Source organism: Lathyrus oleraceus, chromosome 5 (genome assembly GCF_024323335.1).
Source record: "Lathyrus oleraceus cultivar Zhongwan6 chromosome 5, CAAS_Psat_ZW6_1.0, whole genome shotgun sequence".
Lineage (NCBI taxonomy): Eukaryota > Viridiplantae > Streptophyta > Magnoliopsida > Fabales > Fabaceae > Lathyrus > Lathyrus oleraceus.
The window spans coordinates 170,423,501-170,444,702 of record NC_066583.1 but is presented as its reverse complement, the minus strand read 5'-3'; positions in this window follow the sequence as shown (position 1 = coordinate 170,444,702).

Sequence of the window (21,202 nt, the reverse complement as noted above, 5' to 3'; positions counted from 1 at the left end):
CCTTGTATACCCACTTCACATTGAATTTCTTTTTATCTTGGGGCAATTCAACAAGTAACCAAGTGTTGTTGACTTCGATTGACTTCAATTCTTCATTCATTGCTTTCACTCACTTCGAATCTTTCAATGCCTCATTTGCATTGACGGGTTCGACATCTGCATAGAAAGCATAGTGTACCAGCTCACCTTCTTTATTGACCACATCATCTGGTGTAATCACACATTCTTGCAAACCTGCAGGCATGTGTCTTGTTCTTTGAGGTCTGCTTGGGCCTGCTTCACCTCTGACTTCTTGTCGAACTTATCTTTCGACTTCACTAGTTGGTTCATCACATAAGATTCTCACTGAATCTTTCTTAAAATTCTCAGTCTAATCCTATTCCTTAAGCTCATCCATGATCACATCCCTGTTGATCACCACTTGCTTGTTCACCTGGTCGAATAACTTGTATCCTCCAGTCGAATGATATCATATCAGGATCATCTAACTCGACTTGTCATCAAGTTTTCTTCTCAACTGATATGGCACATGTTTATGTGATATATATCCAAACACCTTCAGATGACTCAAGCAAGGCTTGACACCAAACCAACATTCTTCTGGTGTGATTCCTTCTAGCTTCTTCGTCGGACATCTGTTCAGAATATATGTTATATTCGACACAACTTCTCCCCATAATTCTTTGGGTAGATGCTTGTCTTTCAATATACTTCTAACCATATTCATGATGGTTCTATTCTTCCTTTCTGCGACTCCATTCTATTGTGGAGTGTAGGGTGGCACCACCTCATGCACAATCCCTTCTTTCACACATAATACGTCGAAGTCTTTCGACACATATTGTCCACCACCATCAGTCCTCGGAATCATGATATTTCAACCGCTTTGTCTTTCGACCATAGATTTAAACTTAGCAAATACCTCGATTACTTCACTTTTCTTCTTGATCAGGTAAGTTCATAATTTTCGACTGAAATCATCTATGAATGTAACAAAGTATTTATTACCTCCAATCGAACCCACATGAATAGGACCACATACATCAGAGTATATGACTTCAAGAATTGCCTTCGACCTGCTTCCTGCATCCTTACTGAAGTTATTCTTGTGTTATTTTTCCTGCACACATTCTTCATACGCTTGATCCACTCCGGCCGCCAATGCTATCTGAATAACGGTACCTCCTGAGCCTGATCCACTCCGGCCGCCAATGCTATCTCATAAAATTTTGTGAGGAAAGCAAAGGGATCTTCATGGTCCATTCCGGTGAATGGACTTCCATATAATAAATTGAGAGTTCCCATTTTCATCTCAGCTTGCCTTCCCGTGTGGTTGGCAAACTGAGCAGTGTTTCTTGGACTGTTTATGCATGGAGTAGAAATAGGCGGTGGTGGTGGCTCCATGTTAGGTATGAATGGTGGTGGATTTGTGGTAGAAGAACTTTCTCCTTGCTCTTGACGTTGTCTAGCCTGTTGCCTCCTACGTCTCGTTTTGCTATTGAGCCTCCTTGCGGTTCTCTCGATCTCAGGATCAAAAAGAAGTTCGTCCACAGGGATTTGCCCTCGCATAAAACGTACGCTGCACACTAAACCAAACAAATTACAAGCACAAGTCAAAAATCCGAAAGCTAAAATTTAAACAACTATTGCGATGCTCGCAATATCAATTCACAATCCCCGGCAACGGCGCCATTTTGTTGGTTGTAATTTTAAGTGTCGGGTTTTTGTTATCGTATCCACAGGGATTGTGAGATATCACCGCCTTTCGACAGTTGTATTAATTCTTAACTTAAGGTAACAATGGGGTTTTGGTATTTGTCACGGTATCTTGCATAAAAGTATAATAAAATGCGGTAAAAGTTTTGGTTTGAATATTTGAGAAATATTGCCAAAGTTAGGGTTCGACGATCACTTTGTATGTATATGTTCGATCAACAAAACTTATAAACTCCTTTAGATGATAAACTATTTCACAAAGTCCTCCCAATGTGTTTATCTCTAACACACATTGTGAGTTTTCCCATTTTGATCCATTGTTTATCTCTAACACAATCTATCAAAATGACAACTTTTTGGTTCAACCTTATGGTGAACAAAATCATTCATTACTATCTCTAGCTAACAAACAAGATTGGATGAAAACCTAGGTTAAGAGTTGGTAAACATCTCTCGATCATAAACCAGCACAAAGAGTTTTCAATAAGAACAAAGTTTTCACCATATATTCACCATTAAAGAGTTTACAAATGAAGATCCTTACATTTACACACAAAGCTAATGATCATCTACATCTAACCTTGACAAAATGAAGGACTTAGCTACTCATTTTCATGGTAGCTTGGTCAACAAGTTTCGGAAGACGGTTGATCAACATCCGAGTCGAATAATCGAGATTGGATGGGAATCCACCTTATTTTTGTAAAAGATGGTTAAGAGATGAAGAGAAATGGTTTTTAGGTCACAAAAGATCCTTGGAACAATGCTGTAAAAATATCTAGAAAAAGTACAAAAGTATGGAAAAATAATGTATGGCTCCAAAAAGTGGCACTTGCTACTTATAGAGCTGCTACTGGGCTGTCATGCTCGCTAGGCGAGCAGAATGGCTTGCCTAGCGAGCCCCTAAATGAGGCACCTGAGGCACCTGCGCCCAGAGAAACAGCCTTTCCCAGACTGTCATGTTCGCTTAGCGAACAAAACCTTCGCCTAGCGAAGGACACACTTCAACCTTCGCCCCAACGAGGTTGAGAGGTTTTGCTACTGGAATGCTCGCTGGGATCTCGCTAAAGGCTCGCCTAGCGAGTGAGTGCTGGTTGCGCTTTTCACCAAGTCTGGACGTGTTCGCCACACACCTCGCTGGAAGCTCGCCTAGCGAGTGTGGTCATGTTTGCCACTGTAAAATCCTGGGGCTTTTCGCTTGGCTTTCGCTGGACGCTCGCCTAGCGAGTGCTTCGCCACAGCCCTCGCCTAGCGAGCAAGCTGATGAATGCTTGTTTTATTTGATCCCTTTGCCAAATTTCTTGTGTCTTCACTTTCTATTATTTCATGCCTACTTCCTGCACAATAACACACAAATCAAAGGTACCAAGATCGCTTATCATTGAATTGCATTTCATCTAAAACAAAGGTGGTTTTGAACACTTTAGCAAGGAAATGGAGTGAAAGATACCCACATTTGATAGCTCAAATAAGCACTTTTGGGCATCTAACAACTCTCCCGAACTAGATTCTTGCTTGTCCTCAAGCAAAGTATGCCCCTTGAAGGACAAGAGGATTTGCTTTAAGAAAAAGGTTTCTCCGAAGTCGGATAAAACGGCTCAAACACAAGCGAATCAGCAGATACAAATTTCCAACGGTTCGAATAAAATAATACACAAGAACTAAAACTTAATAGCAATACGAAATATGTATCTATCTACAACAATATTATTTTGAATGAATCACCCTATCTCTCCTCTTCGAATAAGGATTGAAGAATTTACGCGTTTGCAACCGCGGGAATAATCTCACTCTCTAACAAATAATGAAGAAATCAATTCGATTCATACAATGTCTAACAATTATAAATGGTAATGTGGAAGCACGAAGATCACTAAGGACTTTTCGGTTGAAGCTTGGTTAGGTTAACAAACAAGGGTCATTTCTAAGGCCATTGAAAACGAGATTGCCAATGCAAAAGAGACATTCACTGTACATTATTTACACATCTCAACTTCGTTCCATTTATTTCTCATTTGAAACCTTCACAACTCTTATTTCACAACTCAATTTTTGTTTTTCACTATTTTTCTTCCAAGCAAGAATTCATTTTTATTTTCTCTATATTATATTTTTTTTTCTTTTCTTTCACATCATATTTACAAAACAGATGTTTTTCTTTTCAAATTTTTTATTATTTTCAATGCTTGCTCGGTTTTTCAAGAGTTGTGGCACTTACTGATTCTCATTTCCGTTCTCCCCAACTTATTTCTTACTCACCCTAAGTGAATGCTCTTAACTTTTTACGGCAAAAGAACAATAATGAAGATTTTCCGAGTTGTAAAAAAAAATTTGAAATCTCACTTTATTTCAAGCTGAGATTCAACTGTTTAAGCTCAAAGGGGTTAACGAATACTCTCTCTGCTCACAGGTAAGTTATATTTGGAACTGGTTGTGCTCGATAGAAAACAAGTGCCTTGATCATTTCTAATTGCTTCCACATATTCACAATAATAAAAGACAAAGCATGAATCAAATGAATCAACAAAACTTATTAGAATCCAGCATTTAAGTGTACAATGGAGGTTTCCTCACAATTTGTGGTTTTAAGTCCTAGATGAAACATTCATTCAATTATGTTGCAAAAAGACAATACTCAATTACAAAAAAGAGTAAAGTTCTAAGTGCATTCTAAAATTCCAGTCGGAGGTAACCATGTACCTTAGCCTTATTCACTTGTTTATTCTTATCATTGCCATCCAAGCTCGGATGCACCTTCATTGGATACTTCTTTGAGGAGCAACCAATCTAGAAGGTTTGCCACTCAACCAACCAAAAATTTATTAAAACAAACAAAATTTAAAACAGAAATAATAATATAAACTTCAAAATTTAAATTTGTTCGTGGGGGACAAAACACCCCAAAAGTACAAAGCCAAAATCAAAATACAGAATTCTGGAAATACAATCAAAATAAAACATAACATGAAAAAATAAAAAACTTAGCCCTCCAAGGACTCAGAACCCTCCTCACTACCGGCTTCAGAACCGGTAGCCTCATCATCATCACCATCAGCAGCACCACCAGAAGACGCACCAGCACCCGCCCCCTCACCAAACACAGGCCTGTCCACAGGCCAGTTAGCGTTAAGCACAAACTGCTCACGCGTTATCAATGAGTGATCACCGGTGGGGTCACTTCCCTGCAGCTGTAACTGCTGCATAGAATCGTGCATGTCGAGCATGGCACGCTGAGTAGCCGCCATCCAGTCCCAATTATAATTGCAGACAGCCTGCAGGTAAGGATCGGGTCCGGGAGTAGAAGTACCAGGACCATCAGAAGCCCGGGTACCCTCTGCAGCTGCACTACCTTTAACATTCTTCGCCCTGCAATACTTGGCCACATAACGGTCATCGATGGGTGGCGGGATCCTTACTTGACCCCTAGAAGGTAGCCGCACCCTCGCTTGTATGCACAAACTCATGATTAGGCAGGGGAAAGCCAGGGGACAATTCACACGAGCCCCCGACTTTAGCCCGCTTTCAATCACGGACTTAAGCTCATAAGCAATAATCCTCGCCACATCGATCTGGACGTTAGTGAGGATAGAGTGTACCAAGTGTGCCACTGGGATCGGCACTGTAGAAGTGTGGGACTTGGGTTGGATGTTTGTCAGAACCAATAGCAGGATCAGTTGAGCCAAGGGAGTCATGTCCTCCCTGTGGTATCTCATAGGAACCCCAGATGGGTTCAGCTCAACTGATTTCCCTCTTAACAATAGGGCAACAGAGATTGCATCAATATCCCGGTGAAGCCGCAAGTCTGTGTGGTAGGTGTCTCGCTCCTCGGCTCCCAGTTGGAGCGGTTCACCAAGGACGCGGTTAATAGCATCCCGATCAAAAGCAACTGGACGACCGGCCACTCTAGATGTCCAAGTAAATGGCCCGTCATCATCAGGAAGTGCGTTCGCATAGAACTCACGCACCGTTGCTATATCATAATGCTCCAGGGGTTTAATTAACCGATCCCACTTCTTCGTGTCAATCAATCCGGCGAATGTTTTGTTCGTGCCTTCAGGGTTGATGACGAATCTCTTCTCCGGTAGAATTTTCCGCTTCTCCAAAGCATTGTACCTTGCGGCTTGCTTCGGCCCGACAAATTTGTCGGTATCAAACTGGATTGGCACGGGACGGGAAGTGCTCCCGCCCTTTCTCTTCTTTGAAGTGCCAGATCTAGATTCCATCTGCAAAATAAAAGAGGAAGCAACACACACAAAACAGATTAGACAGCAAAACCAGAATTCACAGTACTGTCATGCTCGCTGCTGCTTCGCCTAGCGAAGTGGCAGCGAATGCTCGCCTCTGGTTCGCCTAGCGAGTTGCTAGCGAACCTTACGGGTTTTTGGGTTCTGCAGTATTTTCAGTGAAATCTTCCCAAAACCCACATTCTCATGGTTCCAATTTCAGAACAAAATGATCTATCAATTAAAGAAACGTTCTATGGTATAGGTAATTACAAACTCATATGCAAAACCTAAAATTCCCAATTGAAAAACCTAAAATCCCCACATGCAAACCTAAAGTTTCCCATACCAACAACTTCATCCTAAATGACATTCAAATCAAAAATAAACAAAGCTTAAACATAAAGAAATGGTATTAGGGAAAACCTTAGCAAAATAGAGTGATTGGATATGAAATGCAGTGAGGTTCACAATCCTCCAATTTAGGGTTTGAGTGTTTGTGGAGAGATGAAAATGAGAGAGTGAGGTGAGTGTTCGTGCAAATGCCTCAGCAGAGTTGTCAAACAGAAAATTGTGTTTGGGCCCCAAATGAGTGGCCTGCTGAGAATTTAAATAAGTGTTGTCACGCAGCGCTCGCTGCTGTCACGCAGCGCTCGCTGCTGCCTCGCCTAGCGAGCAGCTAGCGAATCAGCTCGCTACTGCTTCGCCTAGCGAGCATCAAGCGAGCATGACAGCATTTGCCTTTTCAAAGGCAGCATTCCAGGTACATTCAGCATGGTTTTAACAATTGGAAACCCAATACAACAGAACAGGAAAACAGTAGATACTTACAATGTTGGGGTGCCTCCCAATGTGTTTGTTTAACGTCGGCTAAGCTCGACGGTGTGATGCTCACAGAGGAGCATCCAACAGAATAGCACGGCTCTCGCGATCCATATGACCGCCAAGATAAACCTTCAAACGTTGGCCATTAACGGTCCAACTGTCCTTCTTTTCCAGGTCCTCAATGACAATAGCTCCGTACTCCTTAACTTCTTTGACCTGAAATGGCCCGGACCATTTTGATTTCAACTTTCCGGGGAACAACTTCAACCTGGAATTTAACAAGAGGACCAATTGTCCAGGAACAAATTCTTTCTTTCGGAGCTTTTTGTCATGGTATTTTTTTACCTTTTCTTTGTACAACCAGCTTGAGTGGTATGCGGCATTGCGCATCTCTTCCAACTCAACCAGTTGCACCTTCCTTTTCTCACCGGCCAAATCATTTTCAAAATTTAAGAATTTTAGAGCCCACAAGGCTTTGTGCTCCAATTCAACCGGCAAATGGCAAGTTTTACCAAACACCGATTGAAAAGGAGTTAGGCCAATTGGAGCTTTGAAGGCGGTACGGTATGCCCATAACGCTTCATCCAATTTTTGGGACCACTCTTTTTTCGAATTTGACACAGTTTTTTCGAGGATTCTCTTAATCTCACGATTAGAGACCTCAGCTTGCCCATTAGCCTGCGGGTGATACGGAGTTGCCACTCTATGTGATACACCGCAATGTTTTAAAATGCTTTCCAATGGTGCATTACAAAAGTGTGACCCTCCGTCACTTATCAACACTCGGGGGGTTCCGAAACAGGAAAATATGTTTTTCTTCAAAAAATTTATCACCGTTTTTGCATCCGCCCGAGGTGAGGCAATCGCCTCAACCCACTTAGAAACGTAATCAACTGCGACAAGCATATACTCGTTCCCATAAGAGGGTGGGAATGGTCCTACAAAATCAATGCCCCAACAATCAAATACTTCGACTTCTTGGATGTTTTGGTGAGGCATCTCGTCTCTCTTACCAATCCCACTGCTTCTTTGGCAACTATCACAACTTTGCGCATGGGTATGTGCGTCTTTGAAAATAGTGGGCCAATAAAATCCCGATTGAAGGATTTTAGTGGCCGTTCTCACCCCATTATAGTGTTCGTCGTAAGGCGAGTTGTGACAATGCCAAAGGATGCTCTGCGCTTCATCGCCAGTAACCCATCTCCTTAAAAGGTTATCACTATCCAACTTAAACAAGTACGGGTCATCCCATACGTAATACTTGGCATCCGAAAGAAACTTCCTTTTTTGGTTCGAAGTTAGGTCGGGAGGCACAAAACCACTAGCCTTGTGGTTCGCAAAGTCTGCAAACCACGGCCTAACTTGAACTTTGAACAGTTTTTCATCAGGAAATTCTTCCCGGATTTCCTTCTCCGACGCGGTAACCTCCACATTCACTAAGCGGGATAAATGATCCGCCACCAAATTTTCCGATCCTTTCTTGTCTTTGATTTCAACATCAAATTCTTGCAACAAGAGGATCCAACGGATGAGCCTTTGCTTCGAATCCGGTTTGGTGAGCAAATATTTAATCGCCGCATGGTCGGTATACACAATGACTTTAGACCCTATAAGATAAGATCTAAACTTTTCAAGCGTATACACTATCGCAAGTAAATCTTTTTCAGTTGTGGCATAGTTAATTTGAGCCTCATTAAGAACTTTACTTGCGTAATGTATCGCATGAAAAAATTTCTCTTTTCTTTGGTCAAGTACCGCTCCAATTGCATAGTCGCTTGCATCGCACATTAGTTCAAAATTTGAATTCCAATTTGGAGCGACTATAATCGGAGCGGTAACCAATTTTTCTTTTAAAGTTTCAAAAGCTTGCAAACATTCATCGGTTAAGAGAAATACCTGTTCCTTCACTAGCAAATTTTTGAGAAGTCCTTGATAAAGCGCCGATAGAACCCAGCATGCCCCAAAAAGCTTCGGATTCCCTTCACATTCACCGGAGGAGGTAACTTTTCAATCACTTCAACCTTAGCTCGATCCACTTCAAGCCCCCTTGAAGAGACTTTATGGCCAAGCACGATCCCCTCGGTCACCATGAAGTGACACTTCTCCCAATTAAGTACCAGATTGGTCTTCACACATCTTTCAAGCACCGTTTTCAAGTTTGCCAAGCATAGACTAAAAGATCCACCAAATACCGAGAAGTCATCCATGAAGACTTCCATTGTTTTCTCAATAAGGTCGGCAAAAATGGCTTGCACACATCGTTGGAAAGTCGTCGGTGCATTGCACAACCCAAAGGGAATTTTTCGGTATGCGAACACTCCAAACGGACATGTGAAAGCCGTCTTTTCATGATCGGCCGGGTCAACCGCAATTTGGTTATACCCGGAATAGCCATCCAAGAAACAATAGTATTGTTGGCCCGAGAGTCTTTCGAGCATTTGATCCATGAACGGGAGTGGAAAATGGTCCTTTCGAGTTGCGGTATTCAACCGCCTATAATCAATACACATTCGCCACCCCGTTGCAACTTTAGTAGGGATCAATTCATCCTTGTCATTCCGGATCACGGTAATTCCACCTTTCTTCGGAACCACATGCACGGGACTAACCCATGGACTATCCAAGATCGGGTAAATCATTCCCGCATCCAACAGCTTTACAACTTCTTTTCGAACAACCTCCTTCATGGTAGGATTTAAGCGGCGTTGAGGTTGAGCTACCGGCTTAAAATCCTCTTCCATCAAGATCTTGTGCATGCAATAGGAAGGGCTAATTCCTTTTAGATCGGAAAGAGTCCAACCCATGGCTTCTTGATTTTTTTTAGCACATGTATCAAGCGGGCTTCTTCATCATTTGTTAAAAGGTTGCTTATGATGACCGGCTTTGCTTCGGTCTCATCTAGGAATACATACTTCAAAGTAGAAGGTAGTATTTCAATTCAATAGGCGCTTTTTTCGTCAATAACCTCCTTCTTCAAATCTTCTTCCTTAACTTCCCACGGTTGTAGTTCGTCTAAACTATCAAGTTCCTTTAAGCATTCCTCAAGAGCTTGCTCTTCTTCAAAGGTGAAAACCTCCAATGAGTCGTCAAGAGCTAACTCCATAGGAGATATCTCGTGAATATGCTTAGAAACCTCCAAACTGCTTCTTCGATCACATCGATGCGAAAGCTATCATTTCTATCTTTTGAATGCTTCATTGCTTCGAATAGATCGAATGTTACTTCCTCATTTTGGACTCTCACCTTCATTAAACCGTCATCAACGTCTATCATCATTCGCGCGGTTTTCATGAACGGTCGGCCCAAGATGAGCGGAGCATCATCATCTTCTTCCATATCAATAACAAAAAATCGACGGGAAAAAGAATTTATCGACTTTAACCAAAACATCTTGGGATACGTTGTAGCACCTCAAATTTGCACCTACCTTTTGTACATACATTTTCACATTAGGTCATTAACATAACATGGTCCACTGCATAGCATTGCATTGTCCTTTGCCCAAGTGCAAGTCAACAGACAAGATTAGGTCAAACTGATCAGGAGAATCAGTCAGACAAGCAAGCATGTGCAATTTCCATTGAGACAAAGCCTTAGGGTTGATTTATCAAGTTCATATGATTATGTGATCATTTTGAAGTGGTTTGGCCAAAGATTGGATGATCAAAGCTCAACAGTCAAGCTGAATTTCATCTGAAACCCTAGGAGGTCAACTGTGGTCAACTATGGTCGACTGTGCCTGATTTTATGGATTTGAAGGTGGGAGATGGTTTGAAAGGCTTCATTCATGTCCGTACAAGTCTCATTGGACATTTCAAAGATCAAGGTTGAAGGATTTGGGGACAGATTAAAAAGTTTCCAAAAATAGCAGGTGACCTGTAATTGGAAACTGCCAAAAATGGAAAGTCTTGCTCCTCAAATTTACATCATCATACAAGCTTCAAATGGAATTTTGTCCAACATGAAAGTTGAAGATCTTGATCTCACCTTTCCAAAAAGTCCAAGAACACTCATTTCTCATGTGTGGTTGGCAAGTTATGATCAAATCATTTTCAAGAAATGTTGAAATTCAAAGTGGCATAACTTTTGAATGGAAAGGCCAAATTGGGTGATTCTTTTTTGAGCAAGTCACATTTGACATGTACTTTCATGATGCATCATCACATTTCATCAAAAATCAATACATCAAAATGGCATTTTTCAAGTGATCCAATTTGTATTTTGGTGGGAAAAAAGGTGTTTTTGAAAAATACATGTAATTTTCACTCCAAATCACTTCCAACACATCATAAACAGCAAATTGGACTGGTTTCAAAAGCATTTTTACTGTTACATTGGCTGCATTTGGAAAAGGTCATTTTGGCCAAATCACATGAAAATTGCATTTTGCTAATTCACCTTGTTTTTGCTAATCTTGATTAACAATTGGATTAAGCACATCATATAAAGTTCCTAATCATAACAGAAATCATAATCACATTCATTTTCTCAGATCCAAACAGAAAATCTCCAAATTCTCTCAAACTTTTCCAAACTTTTTCAACTTTCTTTCATCACAATTCATCATTCTTTCTGCTTGTTTTTGCTCGATTCATCATTTGCAGGCTTGGCTGAGTTTCTGTTGAAGCTAAGAGTGGAGAATCCATGCTAGATCGTGGCTTTTGAACATTGAAGGTTCACATGGCAGTTAGAGATTTGTACTGATTCGAGCTGTTTTGAGCTAAGGCATTGCTTCCATACATCTTCCTCATCATTATTGAAGATCTGTTTCAACCTATCCAAGCAAAATTCGCACGAATCCAACTGCTGCTTCATCATCAAGGTAAAATTCGACCGCGTTAATTCTTGCAATCTTGATATGGTTCTTGTAGATCGTAGCGCATAGAGCATTCTGCTAGTTGTATCACTGATTTTGGTTGAGTAACTAGGAAGATATGTGAAATTGAAGTTTCATACATGAACATGTTTGTCATCGATTCTTTAAATCTATGAGGAATTAGGTCAAATTAAGTTGATATTCATGATGTGCATCGAGAGATCTTTCTGGTGATATAAAGTTTGTATGATTTGGTTAAGATTTGCTCATGCTGGAATTTGGTGATGAACGCGCGAAGAACACGTTAGAAATTTTCCAGAACGCGTGTTAGATCCGAATGTTTGTTACTGTTCATGCGTTAACCTGTTTGAGCGCGCGCCTGTTTTTAAATGCTGAACTCCCTTCGATTCCGCTTGAAGCCACTTCCACTTTTTGGCTTGGCAATTAATTTTCCACATGTTCATATGTTCATCCATGCCTTTATTCATTTTTTTTATTTTTCTTTTGCATTCAAAAAATGATAACTCATTCAAAAATAAGCCAAATCATGTGCAATTTTTTGCATCATTCTCCTTGTGATGTGCTTGATTTTATGATGATTTTTAATAATATTGTGCACGGGTAGATTTTGAAAATGCTTAGGGTTTGTTTGAATGTGTCCTTTTGTGCACCATGCCTACTCTTTTGTTCATAAAATGATGATGCTTCATTAGAAATTCATGAAAACTTTTGTGCTTAAACTAGACTCATTCCTGGTCATTTTGATATGTGGTTTGTAATTTTTGGGTTCCTGGATTGAGAAATAGGATATGATCTTTGTAGGTGCTACATTTTGTGTCATACCATTCCTTGTGCATCTTCTTGATTTTATTTGCAATGCTTAATGAACTTGGATTGAGCTGGATTTTTGCATGATCGATTTTATGAATGTTGAGAATGCTTGTGAATTTTTATGGAATTTTTGAATCCATTTCCTATTTGATTGGGATTTTATTTGTTGTTTAGTCATTTGTTAACTTTTTGTGAGACATGTTTGTATTTGATTTGGGAAATTCTGGTTATTAATTGGATGAATGTGAAATTTGGCATGTGTATTGTAGACATTTTGAAGTTTGCCATGGTTTTAGTCCCATTCATTTATCATGTTTTGTCTCTGTTTTATGATTGATTGAAGTGGATGCATGTTTTGATGCCTTGGCATGATGAGTGTTATTAATGCCTATATGTTCTCTCCAGAGGTCTGGTTGATTCTTGGTATCTCCGTTCTCCAGCATGAGTGAGAAGTCGGTGCTCTTCCTGCAGAGTTTCCTCAAGCAGATTTCTTCAAGCAGAGTCTCCCCATAGAGTTGGAGTATCTGATCTTTGGGCTCCCAGCGGAGTTTCATCATTTTGCATTTTGCATATAGTAATCATTGCATCCTCAAAATCGCGTAGCATTTCCATTCGATATGGAGCATTACGCCATAGAAAAATTCAAACATATGCATCATGTGTTCGAAACCATTCACACCGTATCCCCGGCAGAGGCGGATTCTCGTTCAACATCTGTACGGCACATTTGCTACAGTTGCTCCTGACAGCATTCAGATTGATACCCCCCAGAGAGTTTATTTCCTCATCCGTTGGTGAAAGGAAAACCTGTTTCTCCCCCGTGGTTTGGTTCTCCCCTAGCAGATGTGGGTGTGTCTGATCTCTTCATGTAGAGTTGACCCCTTAAGCAGAAAGTGTCTGTCGTTTCCTTCTGTGATCCCACTGAGTTATACCCTCGTGGATGACGGTGTTTCCGTTCCCTCCCCTTGGGATGGGTTTTCCCTATTGAGTTCTTTCCTCAATAAGATGTCTTGATTCAGTTTGCCTTTTCGGATCGATCCTGAACTGGCTTCCTTGTGGTTGTCTCTCAGTAGACTGTTTGTTGCTTCTACCCTACTGCCCGGTAGTTGTAAGTCCTATCTTTTTGGTCTTCTACCTACTAACCGGTAGATGTAAACTCCATGTTCTCCCCCCTTGGTAGTTAACCCTTTGTGCTCATCCTATCGATGACCGTTACTTTTTTCCGTGGTTTTCTACCCTACGAACCGGTAGATGTATCCCCTCTTTGTGGTTATCATTATCCAGTTCGGTATTGATATTCTTCTCCTTTGGGATGTTCGCTTCGATTGAGCAATCTTATCCCCCAGCCAGGTTTTCACCTTTCGGATATTTGCTCCGAGTCAGCAACTTTATCCCCAGTGGGTCCTCTTTCATTCACCGTTTGCTGGTAATGTTTGTGGCTTCCTCTTTTGATTGGTCAGCTTTGCATACCTAGTCTGGTACCCCGATGCCTTTCTTGTCGGTTGATTTATCCATTTAACAACCTACAACCTGGTTATGGATAATCTTCCATGCGAGTATGGTTATCTACGTTTTGACGACTATATATAATATATCTCATGCGCTCTTGGGTCGAGTTTTGTCCTCCCTAGAAGTAGATTCGTATTCCTTTGTTCGGAATCGAATGTCCATCCTTTAACAAGTTTGCCTTCGCTCTCTTCAGGATGATGTCGGTCAATTTACCCATTTAACAACCTCTCCCCGTTATGGATAATCTTCCATGCGAGTGATTATCTACGTTTTGACGGCTATAGATAACATATCTCATGCGCTCTTGGGTCGAAGTCGTCCTCCCCCAGCTGAGTAAGATTCGTATTCCTTGTTCGGAATCGAATGTCCATCCTTTAACAAGTTTGCCTTTGCTCTCTTCAGGATGATGAGTGTTTTTGGAACACAACCAATTCACGTTTTGGTCGGCCACCTTTTTCATGCCTACAACCCGGTATCCTTGGTGTTCCTTCCTGTTTGCTCTCTGTCGTGACCTTGACCCCCAGTGAGCTACCTCTCCGTTGGTCTTGGTAAACGTCGAGTTTTCCTAGTTATCCATTGATATCTAGTTGTATCTCCTTTCCGGGTCATCCGTTGATGTCCATTCCTCCTCTCCGTGGTGTCGATAAACTTCGAGTTTTTCCCGATCATCCCTTGATGATTGGGGTGTCCTCCTTCCCTAGTGAAGCATTCCTCCTCTCCGTTGGGTGTCGATAACGTCGAGTTTTTCCCGATATCCCGTTGATGATTTGGTTGTGTTCTCTCTCCTCAGAAGAGTCCTCCTCTCCGTTGGTGTCGATAAACGTCGAGTTTTTCCTATGCTCCGATGACGTATAGTGGCTTATTCCCCACAATCATTTGGTAAAGCCTGATGATTCCCCTCAGAGTTACCTCTCCGTTGGTTTCGATAAACGTCGAGTTTTTCCTATTCGTCCGAGGACGTCTAGTTGTACCTTTCCCCATGCAAAGTACCTCTCCGTTGGTCTTGGTAAACGTTGAGTTTTTCTCATTCGTCCGTTGACATTTGATTGTACATCCTATTCTCCAGTCATTCATTATGTCTGGTTGATTCCCCGCAAGAATCCCCAGTAGAGTCGTCGGTGACGTCCTATTTGGTTTCAGGTTGTTATACTCCTTCCCTAGTGAAGTTTCCTCCTCTCCGTGGTGGTCGATAAATGTCGAGTTTTTCCTAGTTATCCCGTATATCTAGTTGTATTTTCCCCAGTCATCCGTCGTTCGTTAATGTCTGGTCTCACTTCTCTGTTGGTGTCGATAAACGTCGAGCGCCCTTCGTCTGATGACGTCTGGTCGAGTCTTCCCAGTTCATCCGTCGTCCTTTGATGTCGGTCTCCTTCTCCGTTGGTGTTGATAAACGTCGAGCTTCTCCCGTTCGTCCGTTGACGTCTGGTCGAGTCTTCCCAATCATCCGTCGTCCGTTGATGTCTGGTTACCTCTCCGTTGGTCTTGGTAAACGTCGAGTTTTCCCTGGTCGTCCCCATTGGATTTACTTCTCCGTTGGTTTCGGTAACGATGAGTTTTCCCATGTCGTCCGCTGACGTATGGTTGTATCCCTTCCTGGTCGCCCAAGTGATTTACCCCTCTCGGGTCTTGGTAACGAGTGTTTCCTAGTTGTCCGTTGGCATCTAGGTGATTCCCTTCCCCATTCATCGTGTTGAGATATCTGGAGGTGACTTTACCCTTTGGAGGAAAAATTAAAATACCCGTGATAAATAGCATATCCCAGTGGACGTTTCCGGTGTGATCCCCACAGTGTGCAAATTTCTACGGTTCTTCGGTATTCAATCCCTGTTTACCCTGAAAGTCTGACAGCCGTTGCTCTCATCCGTTCGGGTTCCCTGTTTCTACCGCTTCTTTGGCAACTATCACAACTTTGCGCATGGGTATGTGCGTCTTTGAAAATAGTGGGCCAATAAAATCCCGATTGAAGGATTTTAGTGGCCGTTCTCACCCCATTATAGTGTCCGTCGTAAGGCGAGTTGTGACAATGCCAAAGGATGCTCTGCGCTTCATCGCCAGTAACGCATCTCCTTAAAAGGTTATCACTATCCAACTTAAACAAGTACGGGTCATCCCATACGTAATACTTGGCATCCGAAAGAAACTTCCTTTTTTGGTTCGAAGTTAGGTCGGGAGGCACAAAACCACTAGCCTTGTGGTTCGCAAAGTCTGCAAACCACGGCCTAACTTGAACTTTGAACAGTTTTTCATCAGGAAATTCTTCCCGGATTTCCTTCTCCGACGCGGTAACCTCCACATTCACTAAGCGGGATAAATGATCCGCCACCAAATTTTCCGATCCTTTCTTGTCTTTGATTTCAACATCAAATTCTTGCAACAAGAGGATCCAACGGATGAGCCTTTGCTTCGAATCCGGTTTGGTGAGCAAATATTTAATCGCCGCATGGTCGGTATACACAACGACTTTAGACCCTATAAGATAAGATCTAAACTTTTCAAGCGCATACACTATCGCAAGTAATTCTTTTTCAGTTGTGGCATACCCCAAAAAGCGCCGATAGAACCCGGCATGCCCCAAAAAGCTTCGGATTCCCTTCACATTCACCGGAGGAGGTAACTTTTCAATCACTTCAACCTTAGCTTGATCCACTTCAAGCCCCCTTGAAGAGACTTTATGGCCAAGCACGATCCCCTCGGTCACCATGAAGTGACACTTCTCCCAATTAAGTACCAGATTGGTCTTCACACATCTTTCAAGCACCGTTTTCAAGTTTGCCAAGCATAGACTAAAAGATCCACCAAATACCGAGAAGTCATCCATGAAGACTTCCATTGTTTTCTCAATAAGGTCGGCAAAAATGGCTTGCACACATCGTTGGAAAGTCGCCGGTGCATTGCACAACCCAAAGGGAATTTTTCGGTATGCGAACACTCCAAACGGACATGTGAAAGCCGTCTTTTCATGATCGGCCGGGTCAACCGCAATTTGGTTATACCCGGAATAGCCATCCAAGAAACAATAGTATTGTTGGCCCGAGAGTCTTTCGAGCATTTGATCCATGAACGGGAGTGGAAAATGGTCCTTTCGAGTTGCGGTATTCAACCGCCTATAATCAATACACATTCGCCACCCCGTTGCAACTTTAGTAGGGATCAATTCATCCTTGTCATTCCGGATCACGGTAATTCCACCTTTCTTCGGAACCACATGCACGGGACTAACCCATGGACTATCCGAGATCGGGTAAATCATTCCTGCATCCAACAGCTTTACAACTTCTTTTCGAACAACCTCCTTCATGGTAGGATTTAAGCGGCGTTGAGGTTGAGCTACCGGCTTAAAATCCTCTTCCATCAAGATCTTGTGCATGCAATAGGAAGGGCTAATTCCTTTTAGATCGGAAAGAGTCCAACCCATGGCTTCTTGATTTTTTTTAGCACATGTATCAAGCGGGCTTCTTCATCATTTGTTAAAAGGTTGCTTATGATGACCGGCTTTGCTTCGGTCTCATCTAGGAATACATACTTCAAAGTAGAAGGTAGTATTTCAATTCAATAGGCGCTTTTTTCGTCAATAACCTCCTTCTTCAAATCTTCTTCCTTAACTTCCCACGGTTGTAGTTCGTCTAAACTATCAAGTTCCTTTAAGCATTCCTCAAGAGCTTGCTCTTCTTCAAAGGTGAAAACCTCCAATGAGTCGTCAAGAGCTAACTCCATAGGAGATATCTCGTGAATATGCTTAGAAACCTCCAAAACTGCTTCTTCGATCACATCGATGCGAAAGCTATCATTTCTATCTTTTGAATGCTTCATTGCTTCGAATAGATCGAATGTTACTTCCTCATTTTGGACTCTCACCTTCATTAAACCGTCATCAACGTCTATCATCATTCGCGCGGTTTTCATGAACGGTCGGCCCAAGATGAGCGGAGCATCATCATCTTCTTCCATATCAATAACAATAAAATCGACCGGGAAAAAGAATTTGTCGACTTTAACCAAAACATCTTGGGATACGTTGTAGCACCTCAAATTTGCACCTACCTTTTGTACATACATTTTCACATTAGGTCATTAACATAACATGGTCCACTGCATAGCATTGCATTGTCCTTTGCCCAAGTGCAAGTCAACAGACAAGATTAGGTCAAACTGATCAGGAGAATCAGTCAGACAAGCAAGCATGTGCAATTTCCATTGAGACAAAGCCTTAGGGTTGATTTATCAAGTTCATATGATTATGTGATCATTTTGAAGTGGTTTGGCCAAAGATTGGATGATCAAAGCACAACAGTCAAGCTGAATTTCATCTGAAACCCTAGGAGGTCAACTGTGGTCAACTATGGTCGACTGTGCCTGATTTTATGGATTTGAAGGTGGGAGATGGTTTGAAAGGCTTCATTCATGTCCGTACAAGTCTCATTGGACATTTCAAAGATCAAGGTTGAAGGATTTGGGGACAGATTAAAAAGTTTCCAAAAATAGCAGGTGACCTGTAATTGGAAACTGTCAAAAATGGAAAGTCTTGCTCCTCAAATTTACATCATCATACAAGCTTCAAATGGAATTTTGTCCAACATGAAAGTTGAAGATCTTGATCTCACCTTTCCAAAAAGTCCAAGAACACTCATTTCTCATGTGTGGTTGGCAAGTTATGATCAAATCATTTTCAAGAAATGTTGAAATTCAAAGTGGCATAACTTTTGAATGGAAAGGCCAAATTGGGTGATTCTTTTTTGAGCAAGTCACATTTGACATGTACTTTCATGATGCATCATCACATTTCATCAAAAATCAATACATCAAAATGGCATTTTTCAAGTGATCCAATTTGTATTTTGGTGGGAAAAAAGGTGTTTTTGAAAAATACATGTAATTTTCACTCCAAATCACTTCCAACACATCATAAACAGCAAATTGGACTGGTTTCAAAAGCATTTTTACTGTTACATTGGCTGCATTTGGAAAAGGTCATTTTGGCCAAATCACATGAAAATTGCATTTTGCTAATTCACCTTGTTTTTGCTAATCTTGATTAACAATTGGATTAAGCACATCATATAAAGTTCCTAATCATAACAGAAATCATAATCACATTCATTTTCTCAGATCCAAACAGAAAATCTCCAAATTCTCTCAAACTTTTCCAAACTTTTTCAACTTTCTTTCATCACAATTCATCATTCTTTCTGCTTGTTTTTGCTCGATTCATCATTTGCAGGCTTGGCTGAGTTTCTGTTGAAGCTAAGAGTGGAGAATCCATGCTAGATCGTGGCTTTTGAACATTGAAGGTTCACATGGCAGTTAGAGATTTGTACTGATTCGAGCTGTTTTGAGCTAAGGCATTGCTTCCATACATCTTCCTCATCATTATTGAAGATCTGTTTCAACCTATCCAAGCAAAATTCGCACGAATCCAACTGCTGCTTCATCATCAAGGTAAAATTCGACCGCGTTAATTCTTGCAATCTTGATATGGTTCTTGTAGATCGTAGCGCATAGAGCATTCTGCTAGTTGTATCACTGATTTTGGTTGAGTAACTAGGAAGATATGTGAAATTGAAGTTTCATACATGAACATGTTTGTCATCGATTCTTTAAATCTATGAGGAATTAGGTCAAATTAAGTTGATATTCATGATGTGCGTCGAGAGATCTTTCTGGTGATATAAAGTTTGTATGATTTGGTTAAGATTTGCTCATGCTGGAATTTGGTGATGAACGCGCGAAGAACACGTTAGAAATTTTCCAGAACGCGTGTTAGATCCGAATGTTTGTTACTGTTCATGCGTTAACCTGTTTGAGCGCGCGCCTGTTTTTAAATGCTGAACTCCCTTCGATTCCGCTTGAAGCCACTTCCACTTTTTGGCTTGGCAATTAATTTTCCACATGTTCATATGTTCATCCATGCCTTTATTCATTTTTTTTATTTTTCTTTTGCATTCAAAAATGATAACTCATTCAAAAATAAGCCAAATCATGTGCAATTTTTTGCATCATTCTCCTTGTGATGTGCTTGATTTTATGATGATTTTTAATAATATTGTGCACGGGTAGATTTTGAAAATGCTTAGGGTTTGTTTGAATGTGTCCTTTTGTGCACCATGCCTACTCTTTTGTTCATAAAATGATGATGCTTCATTAGAAATTCATGAAAACTTTTGTGCTTAAACTAGACTCATTCCTGGTCATTTTGATATGTGGTTTGTAATTTTTGGGTTCCTGGATTGAGAAATAGGATATGATCTTTGTAGGTGCTACATTTTGTGTCATACCATTCCTTGTGCATCTTCTTGATTTTATTTGCAATGCTTAATGAACTTGGATTGAGCTGGATTTTTGCATGATCGATTTTATGAATGTTGAGAATGCTTGTGAATTTTTATGGAATTTTTGAATCCATTTCCTATTTGATTGGGATTTTATTTGTTGTTTAGTCATTTGTTAACTTTTTGTGAGACATGTTTGTATTTGATTTGGGAAATTCTGGTTATTAATTGGATGAATGTGAAATTTGGCATGTGTATTGTAGACATTTTGAAGTTTGCCATGGTTTTAGTCCCATTCATTTATCATGTTTTGTCTCTGTTTTATGATTGATTGAAGTGGATGCATGTTTTGATGCCTTGTATTGACTTGTTTAAACTTGGCTGAACTTTCTGAATTTCATTGACTTGCTTCCCTTGATCCAAATGAGCTGAAATTTGGTATGATTGACATGTTATGAATTCTGTTTGATCATGAATTTTTTGAGGATTTATTGAAATGTTTTGGTATTGATTTGATTGTGATCATTCTGTTTGGTCCTTTGAGGTTCTAGATTGCATGTTTTGTGCCTTTTCCTTCATGAAATGATAATGATGAATGATATGAATGTGAAACCACTTGGATTGAATTCTTAATTGTTTGATCTTGATTTTGGATAATTTTCACTTGCTGTTTTGAATTTTTCACCTCCTTTTGACCCTAGGCTTGTCCTAGTGGTCTTGTTTCTCATGTTTGAGTTTGCTTTTCAGGTTAGGAAGCAAATGCTTTAAGGAGATTAATGCAAGTTGATTGAGTTTGGTTGATTGTTATGAACTAACTTGTTCTATTTTGTAGGATGCTTAGCTCACTTGCTTTGGGCTTGTGCTTTGCACATGTGATTGATAGTGTTGACTGTTGATTCTTATTTGCTTATTTTGGCTTTGTGATTGGTATACTGACTGTATTTGATTGATTTCAGGTACCATAGTTGCTTTAGTTCCTTTGTGAACTTGCTATTTCTTTGCTTAAGCATTGAGGT